This window comes from Suricata suricatta, chromosome 7 (assembly GCF_006229205.1).
Source record: "Suricata suricatta isolate VVHF042 chromosome 7, meerkat_22Aug2017_6uvM2_HiC, whole genome shotgun sequence".
Lineage (NCBI taxonomy): Eukaryota > Metazoa > Chordata > Mammalia > Carnivora > Herpestidae > Suricata > Suricata suricatta.
In genome coordinates, this window is record NC_043706.1 from 137671905 (window position 1) to 137680248 (window position 8344).

General features: G+C 43.3%; 1 long non-coding RNA gene across 1 annotated transcript; it reads right to left on the bottom strand.

The window, feature by feature from the left end:
- Positions 1 to 435: 435 nt before the first annotated feature.
- On the bottom strand, positions 436 to 8318 carry LOC115295939. The gene is made up of 2 exons (XR_003910636.1): positions 7773 to 8318; positions 436 to 785 (listed from the first exon to the last, which is right to left on the bottom strand). It is a non-coding gene; the product is annotated as an uncharacterized LOC115295939 (long non-coding RNA).
- Positions 8319 to 8344: the final 26 nt, after the last annotated feature.

Sequence of the window (8344 nt, forward strand, 5' to 3'; positions counted from 1 at the left end):
CAGCAAGGACAATAGAATAGTATTTTGAAAAGTTCTGAAAATTAAGTCTACATATTGAATGTACCTAGGTCTGTGTCTTACAAATTTGGGTTTCCAGAAGTAAATAATGGTATGTAAATTTCTGCTTTATCACTAAACAGTGAGGGCCATAATTATAACTTTATGTAAAAACAACAATGAAGCAAAATGGGACAGGAAGAACAATTATTTTGAGGGGGTTCAGTGAAGGAAACACGATTCATATATTGAGACTTCAAGTATTCAATGTTCTGCAGGTGAAATGCTATATTCTGTCTCCCCCCGCCAAAAACCTAGCTTTACTTGGTATCTTTCCATTTCCTTTAACCTGTTTATTGTGTAAATACTCCTTTTCCCTAACTGCATGAGTCAGAATGTGTTTGGTGATGGGTTAACAGGAACCCTGATGGACGAGGCTTAAAATATAACATTACTATTTTATTTCATAAAAAGCCCAACCGTTGGCAGTCCCGGGATTCATCTGGACCCTTGACAATGTCACCTAGGATCCAGGGGCTTTTTACTCCCTACTCTGTATTCTCAGCAGGATGGCTTCTGTTTTCCCGTTTGGTAGTTCCTGCTCATGAGATGGTTTCTAGGTGCAAGCATCACAGCATCTCCCAGACTGCTAACAGGAAGCGGCTGGGGGCGGGGGGAGCACTTTCTCCTCCTGTGCATCTCTCGTATCAGGAAGGAAAATCTTTCTCAGAAGCCACGGGGAAATTTCCTCTGGTCCTGGCCAGAACTGGTCAACTGACCAATTCTGCCTGCAAGAAAACAGGGTGTCATGATTTGGTAAAGATCCCAAACCAGCAATTGACCAAGGATCTCATCAGGGAATTCCTGCTCATACAGGGGATTGGAAATATGGAAGAACTTTCAGTTATCACATAAATAGATACTATTGGCACTTAGTGGGTTGATCTTGGGATGCTGCATGCCCTAACATACACAGAACACTTTTTTAAATGTTTATTTATTTATGTTAAGGGGGGGTACAGAGAGACAGAGAGGAATAGACCGAATCCCAAGCAGGCTCCATGCTGTCAGCACATGGCCGGATGCAAGGCTCAAACTCACGAACCATGAGATCATGACCTGAGCTGAAACCAAGAGTAGGATGCTTAACTGACTGAGCCGTCCACACGTCCCAAACACTTTTACACAACCAAAAAAGAGTCATCCTACACAAAATATCAATAGCCTCCTGTTAAGAAACATTGGCTCATACCGGCCATAATTCATCCCCGGGGCCGAGGATATTATGACTCAAACAGCATCAAGAGACCATCAGCAAGAAGAGGAACATGGCTCCCAGCAGTGTGTGCCATGGTACCCTGGTGGAAACTGGAAGGAGTACAGTGATGCTTAGTCATGCGGGCACACTGAATCCTTTTCACAAAGCACTGTTATTTTCATTAAAAGGGTGACAAGGGAAAAAATAACATGGTAGGGAAATGATCTCTGAGGTCTGCCTTTATTTTATTTTTTTTTAATAAAGAGATCTCCCAGTAACTAGACAAGTACTTTCCAAGAACAAGTAATTCTGAGTTCCCCATACCTCTGTTATCACGGCTCCCTGCCCCCACCGAGGATTCAGAATAACTGAAGCCCCGCTGTATAGTCACTCTTTGGGGGATAAAATTTCCTTTGTAGACCCTGTACTTAGTACAGGGTGAAGGCATTTAATGAATGTTTCACTGATTCAAAATATTTCAAGGAAACAAAGCCTGGAAAATTGTTCAGTATTATGTTCAAGAATATAGATACAGAAAAATAGCATTTTACAAATAGTACTGATCAAAAATTATGATACAAATATAATTATATACTTTTAAAAACTTTTTTAAAGAGTGCCAAATGGAGGGGCACCTGGCTGGCTAAGTCAGTAGAGACATCGATCTTGAGGTTGTGAGTTTGAGCCCCATGTTGGGTGTGGTGCATACACTAAAAAAATAAATATGTTTTTAAAAAGTGCCAATAGGGTTCTTTGTGGTCTGTACAGAAACTGAAGACTAAACATCATTAGCTTTATGATTTAAAAATGTAAATGTTACCTAAACCTGAAAGATTAGGTATATTGGGTTGCTATATTGCATTAACACTCAAGGGAAAATTTTGTAAGAAAGTCACTGTAAAATGCACTAGCTTAAAAGAAGAAAACTGGTGCGGACAGCTTTGTTTAGCTACCATATCTGTAAAACCATAAATCTCTATGTTTGACAAAGAATAGGCTAACTAATGTTTCTAAAGCTAATTGCTAATGAGTAATAGGAGATAACTGGGTAAGGAAGACTGGAAAAAGCAAGGCACACAGAAAGAATGTATAGGCAAACGTGCTGACGCATGGAAGAATTTGACATGCTCAGGGTCATGGTCATACCATTCGTGGGCTCAGAAGAACATTCGTGAATCACTGCCAATTTCTTTAACCACCATTCTGCCCATCACCAAGCTCTCTGGACGTCTTCTGTGCCTATGACAAAGGCCAGACTTCCTGCAAATGCCTTTTTCTTTCTCCCTCTTCCTCTATTTTTCCTGTTAATATCTTATTAGGTCATTCCTAAATCAAAGTGGTAGGAATACAAGTTATAGGCTATCTAGTGAGCTGATGGGAAAGAAGTGGCCAATTTACTTCTCATCAGTCTAACTTAACAGTGTGTGCTATTTAAAACAGTAGGGGGCGCCTGGGTGGCTCAGTCGGTTGGGCATCCAGCTTCGGCTCAGGTCATGATCTCACAGTTCATGGGTTCGAGTCCGCCGTTGGGCTCTGTGCTGACAGCTACCTCAGAGCCTGGAGCCTGCTTCCGATTCTGAGTCTCCCTCTCTCTATGACCCTCCCCTGCTCACGCTGTCTCTCTCTTTCTCTCAAAAATAAATTAAAAAAACAAAACAAAACATTTAAAATTGTAGCTTCAGGGGCGCCTGGGTGGCTCAGTCAGTTAAGCATCTGACTTCAGCTCAGGTCCTGATCTCACAGTTCATGAGTTCGAGCCCCCACATCGGCCTCTGTGCTGACAGCTCAGAGCCTGGAGCCTGCTTCGGATTCCGTGTGTCCTTCTTTCTCTGCCCTTCCCCCACACACCCTCTGTCTCTCTCTAAAATAAACATTAAAAAATTAAAAAAAAAGAAGTTGAGGCTTAAAGTTGAGTGGATATTGATCCTGAGGACTGTGGTAGACCTCACTCAGGTGCTCCATAAACATTTACTACTTATAGTTTCCTAAAGTTTTGGGAGGAATAATTTTGCTAGTGCCATTAGATTTGCCACCACTACTATTTTTCCTGTATTCTCTGGAAACTGGAAGTTGTTCCATTATTACAGTTTCTAAATTTGCTCAGTTGGTTCAGATGGTGACCACCAGATGACCCCACTATACGTGCATACTCTTTATCATTAGATATATAACCTGAGGGATGATATTTTGGTGCCAAATGTATGCTCCCAGTTCCCAGTGATGTGTCATCAAATGGTTTTAAAGTCCACTGATTATTCTTGCCTGAATCAATTATTTTTTTAGATTTGCATAATAGTCATTTGCTAGTGATATATTTATTCAACATTTATTTGCTAGCAACCTATTGTAAAGAAGAGTTTTTCCTCATTAATCATGAGTGAACCACAATTCTCCTGAGAGAGAGAGAGGGAGGCGCCTGGGTGGTTCAGTCGGCTGGGCATCCGACTTCGGCTCAGGTCATGATCTCATAGTCCATGGGTTCGAGCCCTGTGTCTTGCTCTGTACTGACAGCTCAGAGCCTGGAGCCTGCTTCAAATTCTGTCTCTCCTTCTCTCTCTGCCCCTCCCCTGCTTGCTCTCTTATCTCTGTCTCTCCAAATAAAATAAAGCCATAAAACGAGAGAAAGTGTACTATTTTCCCTTTAATAACTAATTTTCAGAGTAACTTATCATAATAATCTTTTCCAATGATGAAAAATAGTCCCCCACCCACTCTCTCATCAAGTACAACTGCAGTCATAGATTTTTATCCATTCAGTATTTACAGTTAATTGTTGCCATTTTCTTTTTGATGTTAAAATTACCCTAAATGTGGCTTGAAAGATCCTTCAAGCTGGCTCCTTTGTCTTTTTAAAATTTACTTTTGAAGACTGGATCTACAAACGGATACGGCCAGACCATATATACAGATAGAATTGTGACCTACAACCTGCAGCACCCAGCCCAGGAAATCAACGTCCTTGTCCACAACAATGAACAAGGAAGCCAGCTTCCTGTAAGACAAACTTGGAGGAAGCCAGATTACTATCGCAAGTAATAATTCAAGTAGCTAAACAATAATTTCTATAACAATCACCTCAAAATGGCCGGGCTTGATTAAAAACTCAGTGTCCCTGATTTTCCTCCCCACTTTCAACTTAGAATAACCAGAGAAAGCCAAATATGCATCCCTAGCCAATCACATGGGATGCCCTGCTTCTAGTCACCTTTAGATTCTCCATGCCAACAGCCCCCAACAGGTCCGCCTGAAGTCATGCCTTTTTCTCCACCGTGCTTTCCCGCTCCTCTGCCTGCCTTTGAGTGTCTGCCAAAATGCAAGTGATGGGGGGGGGTCCCTGGGGGCCTCAATTGGTTGAGCATCTGACTTTGGCACAGGTCATGATCTCATGGTTTGTGAGCCTGCATTGGGCTCTGGGCTGACAGCTCCAAGCCTGTTACCTGCTTTGGATTCTGTGTGGCTCTCTCTTTCTCTGCCCCTCCCCTGCTCACACTCTGTCTCTCTCAAAAATAAACAAACATTAAGAAAAACTACTAGAAAAAATGCAAGTAATGGTGCCTGACTCTCTTATTGTAGTAAGCTCTGAAAAATAGCCTCTGCTTTTCTCACTTGGCTGGTCTTCATTTATTTCCACGCTTTAGTGAGGTATAATAGACATACATATGACAGTTAATTTATATGAAGTGTATGTATGTAACAAATATGTAAACTTTATATGAAGTAAAATTGACGTTAACCGTACTCATTTTAGTGCTGCAGTTGATGAATATTCACACACACAGGCACACACCCATACACCCATACACACAGCGCCGCTTTAATTGTGATGTAGAATACTTTCATAACCCCCAGAAGTCTCCATTCTCCTTTCCAGTCAGCACATGCTCCTTCCCTCTCCTAGCCAAGCATGGATTTGACCTCTATCACTATAGATTAGTTTTGCCTATTCTCCCAAGTTCTGGTGACATATCTTCATTAGCCTAAGTGCTTTCTTTGCATTCAAGTGTCGGAAGCCAAGTTTTCTGGCTGCCTCAGGCAAGGATTATTACTCTCCGGAGAGTGAACCCGTAAACAAGATTTGCATCTGGAGGCTGGAGATTGCCATTTCCTGGTCAAAATAATTTTGGCGTCGGTCATGCTGGGCCAGACTGTAGAGTGGCCAAGGTGCACAAAAGATCAAAACCGCATTTTGGATTATTCAGTGCTACCTTCCCCTCCCCAGCATTTGCAGAGGCAAGTCTGGGTGCTTCTTTTGAGATGCATTTGCCTCTGTTTACCTGACAACCGATCCGGGTCAGTTCTCTGCCCCAAAATTCTATATAAGAGGAATTATTTTCTTAAAGAAGAGAGGAGGAATAAAGAAGAGAAGCTTGATCGGAATCCATGAGTGCTGTCTTCACTCTCTGCGTCTCTCCCTCCCTCAGGTGAAGGACCCACGACAGAGGCGCGCTCAAAGCCGGGATGAGCGCACCTAGACCTGGCGAGCTAGCGCACCGCAGCCCGGAGTGGAAGCGGATGGGCGGACGAGCAGGGCCCCGGGCCTCGGGCTAAGACAACTGGCGCCCAACGTGGGGCCTCGGGCTTAGACATTCAAGCACAAAATGTCTAATTCATCCTGTACCTTCTTTGCCCCAGATCTGGAATCAGCCTGTTCTCCAAAGAGCTTTGTATCTCTTTAGAGAGCAATGGACTTTAGAAACCATGATGCAGGTGGCAAGAGTGCTCATTGTTCCTGAAGGGGACCAACCATGCCCTGGCCTCTGACAGTGCCAGTTTGACACTGAAAAGCCAGCATCCTGGGAAATCCCCTGGGACAGTTTGTCACTCTACTGCTTCTAGGCCATTTTGGTGCACAGAACTAGGAGATTTATTTTTAAAATAATGTGCTCAAAGTGATACTTCCAATTTAAATGTATTATAGGCTTTTTTCTGAACTTCCTTGATCTTATATTTGTATCTCATTACAATATTACTTGTGTTACCCTACAATATGTATAGTTTCAAAACCACATTGCCGATATTACCATTAATTATAAATCACTGAGAGAATCTAAGGATTTCTTTGCAGTTCTTTTTCATTCTTAGACTATCTCCCACCACACATATTGTCTGACTATTATGTTCAAAGGCACTGGGGGAAATTCAAAAGCCCTGCTACCCAGGGAAATTTCCGGGGGTAACAATTTACGTCACCAATTTGATTTAGAGTTAAGTTTATTTCAATTTGTTTTCTATTTTGGGTTTACTCTCTTTCCTTTTTTACTTATTTTTTGGCTATATAAAACTTTAAGTGTGTTACTTTTATGTTTATGGTTTTTTTTGTTTATTTATTTATTTTGAGAGAGAAACTGCACACACAAGCTGGGAAGCGGCAGAGAGAGGAGAGAGAATTTGAAGGAGGCTACGCACTGTCAGTGCAAAGCCCAAGTTAGGGCTCCATCTCAGGAAACGAGATCATGACCTGAGTTGGAATCAAGAGTTGGATTATGCTTAAGCCACTGAGCCACCCAAGCGCCCCATCTATATAAAACCTTAAAAATTCAAAATCAGGGGCACCTGAGTGGCTCAGTCGGTTGAGCATCCAACTTCAGCTCGGGCTGTGATCTCACAGTTCATGGGTTCGAGCCTCACTTTGGGTTCTGTGCTGGCAGCTAAGAGCCTGGAGGCTGCATTGGATTCTGTGTTTCCCTCACTCTGCCCCTTCCCTGCTTGTGCTTTGTCTCTCTCAAAAATAAATAAACATTAAAACAAAAAAAATGCTTTTTAATTCAAAACCTCTGTAGGTAACCTTTTTTGTTTCTTGGATACCCTTCCAATTTTCCATATAACCCAGGACTCATTCCAAAGCAACTCATTCTTTCTTTATGGTACATTGTATTTCACTGTATGGTTCTATCATGTCCAAATAGTTCCCTACTAATGGACATTTGGGTTATTCCCAAACTTTTGTATGACAAATGATGCTGCAACAAATCACCTTGCCTACATGTTGTTTTGATTTGTGGAGGTGTATTTTCAGAATAAGGTTAGGGTTAGAAGTAGAATTGCAGGAACTGATGCAATATAATTTTGGTACTCCATAGGGCTTCAGTTATTTTCCCACTGCCACCAAAACATGTATGATCACTGTTTCTCAAGAGCCTTCTGATTTCAACGTGAGTTTCCGTTAAGTGAGGAGAAACAGCTTTTTATGTTTAAGGACCACTGCTATTCTTTCCTGTGAACTGTCTGTTCAAGTTCTTGCCCAAACATTCTCTTCGGATTGTGGTCTTTTCCAGATTTTAAGATTTCCTGTAAAGTATGTTGCAAATTTTTTTCTCCATACTGATCAGACTTACTGGGAATGTATCATGATCCCTTTGACCATCTGGAGTACGCTTTAATCTTATCCTTATAAGTCATCTCATTTCAGGACACCTCCTTTAGGGAGGAACAGTTCTGGTAAAGCCGGATAAGGGGCAGATCAATCAAAAGAATTTCCTGACCCCTTGTAGGAAGTAATAGATTGTTTCCCGTTTACCCGGTAACACCGTCGTTCTTATGCAATGGTCCGGGTGACACAAAGTCTTGCCTAAGGGTGTATGTTCAAATGACAAAACTTATTTTATCTGGTTCGTTAAAAACTCACAGGGTTCGCCTTGCCTTAGCTTCTGAGTTTGCAAGGTGCCCCTAGAGCTGCTGACACAGGCACAACCCCCTTCGGCTAGACAATAGCTCCTCGGTTTCGCCGCAAGATGTCAAGGCGGAGGCGGCCCAAGCGGCCAGGAGGCTGCGCTTCACACGACAGATGACAGAACGAAAGCTGGTTTCTAAGGGCTCAAAAATCGAGGCTTGGCCAAGCCTAAAGCGTCCCACCCGCGGCCTAGCTCCCCAGGTTGCACCTGGGCCGCCAGCGCGCGGAAGCATCACCGACGGACGCTACACACCACACGACCAATCACGCGCCGCCTGGCTCAGATTCCTCCGCCAGAGGCTGCGCCGCAGCCGCAGGTGGCCCGGCCAGCGCGTTCGCCCCGCGCCGCCAATAGCGACCCCCGCCGCCCTTCCCGTGATGCCCCGCGGCTGACCTCCGACCTCGCCGCCCACCCCTCC